Genomic DNA, 6,705 nt, shown 5'->3' on the forward strand with positions numbered 1-6,705 from the left:
CAGTCGTGCGGTTGTGCTCATGCGTGGGATGGGGAATGGTGCTGGCTGCAACGGGCTACCAGCACTTCCCTGACCAGACGTCTGGAGTTGCCGCGCATCATCCGGAAGGTAGTGCTCAAAAGGTAGTACCTTTGAAATGCACATTTTTGGGCCAAAGAGCCAGATCGGGGACAGGTGTGTGATGCTTTCCAGATGTTGCAGTGTGATTGCGCCCGCTTGATGCGCCCCCGATCCGTCCCTCATGCGGGGCAAATCCTCCCGTGTGACTGGGGCCACAGCTACCCATCTTGATCTTATTTTTCTGGTTTGGCTATATTCATAGCTATATTTTCATTCACTTTCCCAACATTAATGGGCATATAGTTTACTGCTACACTATATTCTAAGGCAATTTTCTAGTCATTGCCAAAGAATTTTAAATTTTGCAAAATAATATTTTAAAAAACGGAATAAGGCAAGGGATGGGAACTGGATTAGCATTTCCATGGGCACAAGAATTTCCACACAACAGTGTGATTTTCTTGTCTTCCTCCTCCCATGGGAGCACCAAATGCCCTCTGAAATCTGTTCCTGTATGTTCTCTCAGAATGGGAGGGGGAGACTTCAGGCTGCCATGGGAGATGGGAAAATTGCACTCCATGGATGTAAAACCTTGTGCCCAAGGAAATATCTAATGTTCTAATTTTGCATAATTTGCATGATCACAGATTTTGGTTTTTCTGGAATATGCCAGAATAAATATGGAATTTTGCTTCAGTTTTAGTCAACAGATTTCATAGTATCATTTACAAAGCAGGTTCTTTCTTGAAGAATGTATAGTGAATTTTGTACATGCAAGTGGTTCTGTATCATGTAAACACAAACAATTGATGGTACTGTTGCAAAAATAGACACAGTCCAGTCAAACTAAATTATTTTATTACCATGGAATCACTGTCTCTGACAGCATTATACTCAGAAGGGGCTGGGCATCAGGTATTAGAGGAATGCAGAGTTATAGCAGAAAGCTACAGCAAATGTATAAGATACTGTATTTTACCTTTTTCTTAGGTACTGGACAAGAGGTTGGACAGCACAGTGAAGATAAACATTTTCATGGACAAAGTTAACAGATGAATAGATATTGATTTGCCTGTTTTAGAACATAAGAACTTAAGAGAAGCCACACTGGATCAGGTCAAATAGCCCATCCAGTTCAACACTCTGCGTCACACAGTGGCCAAAAACCAGGTAGCATCAGGAGATCCACTAGCAGAGCCAGATCTCCAGAAGCCCTCCTACTGTTGCCCCCCAAGCACCAAGAATACAGAGCATCACTGCCTCAGGCATAGTGTTCCATCTATACCTTGTGGCTAATAGCCACTGATGGATCTCGGCTCTGTATGTTTATCTAATCTCCTCTTGAAGCTGTCTGTGCCTGTAGCCACCACTGCTTCCTTTGGCAGTGAATTCCACGTGTTAATCACTCTTTGGGTGAAGCAGTACTTCTTTTTATCTGTTCTAAACCTACTGTTCATTACTTTCATTGAGTGCCCACAAGTTCTTGTATTGTGAGAAAGGAAGAAAAGTACTTCTTTACCTTCTCTGCTTAATTTTGTAAACCTCTATTATGAAACCCCTCAGTCGTCTTTTCACCATGCTAAATAGCCCTAACCTCTTTATACTTTCTTCATAGGGAAACTGTTCCATGTCCTTAATCATTTTAGTTGCCCTTTTCTGCACTTTTTCCAGTGCTATGTTTTTTGAGGTGCTGTAACCAGAACTGTATACAGTATTCCAAATGAGGCTGCACCATCGATTTATATGGGGGCATTATGATATTGGTTTGGCTCTATGTTCTAAGGACCACGATGAACACCATGCTGCTCACCATTACCTCTCATCTGTAAATATAGCATTACTTCTGCCTTTAAATGAAGAGGTGATTTAACACAATGGAAACATCCTTGATTTTTCTCACTTGTTTTAATTGTATTATTTTTCAACTTGGTAGTATTGATTTTTAGTTTGAAATAAATATGTTGCTGTGTTTGGCAGGTTAAATCCATTTTATTGAAAGGTGAATGCTTTAATTTTGCTGTTATCTTTATTCATAAGTGCTGTATCTTGCTATCTACCAGACTTCATTTAATTACTTCTAAGAAGCACACATTCCTCCGAAATAAACATTGGCAGCCTTCAAAGAATCTCATCATGCCCTTTGTAGAGGAAATGGAGAGGTGAGCAATGGTACTGCTCCATGAAAGTAATTTTAAGATGAATTTGGAGAGTGAATATTTATCTTCATTGCCTGAGTGGAAAACCTGATAATATTTCAGAGCTAAAGTCCGCAAAAGCTTTGCATAGTGTCTTGAGAGCTAAGGTTCTTGCTGATAACCACAAACAAGGTTCATCTGAGTACAAGTTTTGTTACAGCTATATGTTGGTTTTGGTTTGCAGTCTTTAATTTATTTGTTAGAATTCTCCTGGAAACAGTGTCTTGCAGGAAGACAGTGAAAAAAGAACAGGCTTCATTAAGAAGGGTAAGTTTTTATTTCTGACTGCTAAATATTTTCCAATGGTATTTCCTCTGCTGTTTGGTTTCGTTTAGAAATCTGCAGGACATGTTTGAGAGGTGCCAGATAGTTGCTTCATTGCACCTCCCCTCTCAACCACACTCTGCTTGTGCCCAGGCGTCATAGGTGTGTGTACAGCTTTTGTAGCACACTTTCAAAATGGTAAATTGTTTCGAGATAGGCGGTGGTAGCACAAGTGGGGATTGAGTAATAGTCAGTATAGGTGTATTATATTTTCATTTCAGGGAGGAGGTGGCACCAAATATGCACATTTGAGTTCTGAAGAGGCTCTCAGAATGGACTTGAGCAGTGACTCTGAAAGTAATCACGTTGGATCTGAAAATGAAGAGTATGTGGCATAAACAGAAAGCTCTTCAGAACTAGAAGATTGTGCTTCTTCAGAACATCCCTCAAGCTCAAGTGATAGAAGGGTTAAAGGATACAGGGACTCTCACACGGCCCCAAACCAATTTTGAAAAAGTCATCAACAAGTCTTCGAACAGTTCAAATGGACTTCTTTCAATAATGTACAAGATTTTATTTGATATTGAAAAAGAACAAAACATGGCTTACAAAGCTTCCTGGAAAAAGGATCTTCAAAGGGAAATAACACCCCAACAATGGCTATCTATTTGGGGATCCAAAGCAAATAATTCAAGGATTTTTAATATTAGACTGCAATTTTTTAAAATGTTCACAAGATGGTACCTTTCCCCAGTCCAACTAAAGCATATGCACCTGAGCTATAATTCGATATGCTGGAAAGGATGTGGAGAAAATAGTGATTTATATAACTGCTGGTGGTCCTGCTCCGAGATACAATCTTTCTGGGTACAGATACTGGAGGAAACCAATAAAATAGCAGGCCAAAACATCCCGTTAGAGCCGGCTATTATATTATTAAACTCAAAAATCACAAAAGATAATCAAGAAATATATATATCAGATCTCTCTTCTACATTATTGGCTATGGCAAGACTGACTATAGCGGCCTCATGGAAATCTCCCAAACCTCCTACTATTCAGAATTGGCGAAATAAATGTTGGGATCATTTTATAATGGACAAGATTGCAGATAAATATGAAGGGCAAACGAGTAGTCATACGGGATCTCATACCAAATTTGTGTGCAGGTGGTTCCCTTTGATCACATATTTCGTGGAAAATGATCTACTACCCTCAAATCGTAACTATCTGGAATTGATACATTTTTGATTCACAGGTGTTTAGGCTGAGCTCTTATCATATAAGTTTTAGAAGTGAAAAGTAGATTAGACTGAGTACAAGGCTAGTTATGTGCAATATACCGATACTGAGTTGAAATTGATTGAAAACACAATGTAATATATCTTTCAGTATGCATGTTTGTATTGTTTTAATTAAATAAAATTTTGAAAACCAGGGGGGGGGGAAGTACATCCACAGATGAGGAGCAGCTTCTGGAAAGGCTGTCAGAGACATGTGGAAATGACAAGTCTCCTGTCCACGGTTATCCAAGAGGCAGAGAAGCTAGAGGTAAAACTTGTGCAGCCAGTGGATGCTTTCCAAGCTGAATCTGCAGCAGTTAGCAGTACTGATACTGTGAGAGGCAGAAACAGGAGATGGTCCAAATTTCCACAGCCAGTTCAGTGTAGAACAGCCAGAGACATTGTAGATTTCCCTTTTCAGCACCAAGAAGGGATGGCCAAAAAGATACAATGTTGAACGTTTTTAGCTGTTGCTTACAGAAAACAGTCTTTATTTCATCATCTGTGAAACAGACAGGCAGAACATGTATTCAGACAATGGAATGAAAACAACCCTAACAATGTGAAAGTGTGGAAAGCTCTTGACATCATAGAGTTGAAGGTATACCCTGGGCTACTGCTTCTGGCAAGGGTACATCATGTATATCATGAACTACAGGAGGAAATGTGGGATGCATCATCAGAGTGCCTCTATTTTAGAGTAATGAGTAGGCTGGGAAGATTTTACATCATTAGAAAGTACATGAGAGTTGACAACAAACAAACAAGAAAGGAACGTAAAGCTGTAGATAAATGTCTAGATTATGATTATCAAGCAGTTTACGAAGTGGTATACACCAAGAAAGGACCTTACCGTAGATGAGCAGTAGGTCAGATTCAGGGGCTGTTCTGTTCTCTATTCAAGCCATATTCCAGGTAAACCTGTAGTGTTGTTGTGATACTGAGATACTGTATTGTCTCAAAGAAGAAGTTTACTTGGACAGACAGGCTAGAACACCATATGAATCCCAGCTGTCATACTATGTGGTAACAGTACTGGTTGAACCTTGGAACCACAGAGGGAGAAATGTAGGGGTGATATTTTTTTCTTAAGTATAAAACAGCAGATAAAGGGGGGAAAAGAGAGAGCAGAAGTGTGCTAGCTATGGGAGATTTGCTTACAGGGCTCACGGCAGCAATGAAATGTCAAGACTGCCTATAGGCTGGTACAACCAAAGAGCCAGATGGATATGTTACTGGTGTAGAAACACACTTCAGATGCAAACAACATAAAGGTTTACTGATATTACATGTTTTGTTAAAATTGATGGAAGTTTGTGTTAGTTTTCCAGCATCTTAGGTTCAAAGCACTGTTTTGGTGTGTTCAATCAGAAAAAAACCCAGCTTTATAAAGGAGCAAACCTCATGCGAGTTATTCAATATGCATAAGGGGAAGGGTGTGTACGCTCAAAGGAAAAATGCTTCCTCATGTGAAAGTGTCCTTTCAAGCTCTGGATGTTTTGGTATTGTTAAACTCAATTACTTCTTCCAGCACAAACATTCATGGGACATTTTGTATCCCAAGATATACTGGAATTTGGCTTGGGGTACAATTTGGGTTTTTTTACAAAATTGTTCAAGGGTTAAGGACTCTAGCAATCACATTCTGAGCATGCACCAACAGTTACCATAGGAAGCAGCTGCTAGACATGATGTATACAGGCTGCACCAGCTTAAATCTGGCACGTAAGCAAAAAAAATACTCATTTTAAAACAAAAAGTGAAAAATGAGGACAACAGGGATCAATTTGTAATGAAAATTAGCACTGGATTAATTATTTTCTTCTTTTCTTTTTTTTACATCAGCACACACTAAAGTCTTAACTCTGGATTTTTGTAGTTAACTAACTACCGTACTTAGATTACCTAGACCAAGGTGTCAAACTCAATTATTACGAGGGCCAGATCTGACAAAAATGTCACTTTGTTGGGCCAGGCCATGTGTGCCATAAAATGTAATGCCAGGTACCAGAGAGATAAACTGTATAAAGGACAGCAGCTGGTAAGCTCCGAGTTAGTGTGTCCTCACTGCAAGGCTGGGAGGGGAGTGCAAAGGAAAACCCATATGGGTGAACTCGAGAGCCAGCGGTGCAGCACTGGACAGATGCTCCCACACTGCTTGATTGCTGCAGATGAGGTTGTTCCACCATGCTGAAGCCAAAATCTGCTCGCAGGATGCATAAGAGCCCTGGAGGGGCCAGTTTTGGCCCCTGGGCCTTATGTTTGACACCCCTAATCTAGACATTTTTATATTTTTTAAAAAATGTGCCAGACTTGACTGTCACAGGGATTGTCACAAAATAAACACATGTAAAATTCCATATCAGAATTTTAGATCATCAACACTGTAAACTCACCTAATTTACAATTTATAAGGGATTTTCTCAAATTCCTGAGGACAAAAGGATTGGAACAGTCTCGTTACTTTCAGCACACACTACAAAAGACAGGGTCCCTCATGACAAACCCTATACTCATGCAGTTTGTGCCTACCAAGAGTCTGTTTATATAAAATACTAAACACAAATAGGCCTGTCGTCATTATCCACCCTAAACATATATTCAGTTCTCCCTGGATTGTTTGTCTGAATAAGGCTACATTCGTCTTTGTGTGTTCTCTATTTTTTTAATATAGATTCCTCTAGAGAATTGGCTGCTGAGTTTATTTGTGATTCATCCATATTTTGTTTTAAATGATCTAGCAGAAAAATATCCATAATGAAATTTTAATTTTCTTTGGAACATATGTAACAGTTCCATATCATTAAATGTAGATCAATGCAAATAAAGTGCACGTCAACAATTAATGTGGCCATGTGACAATGAATGTGGGACTATTCCTTCCATAGTGAAGCATTCATGTT

Source organism: Gekko japonicus, unplaced genomic scaffold (assembly GCF_001447785.1).
Source record: "Gekko japonicus isolate JY-2015 unplaced genomic scaffold, Gekko_japonicus_V1.1 scaffold3970, whole genome shotgun sequence".
In the NCBI taxonomy this organism is placed as follows: Eukaryota; Metazoa; Chordata; class Lepidosauria; order Squamata; family Gekkonidae; genus Gekko; species Gekko japonicus.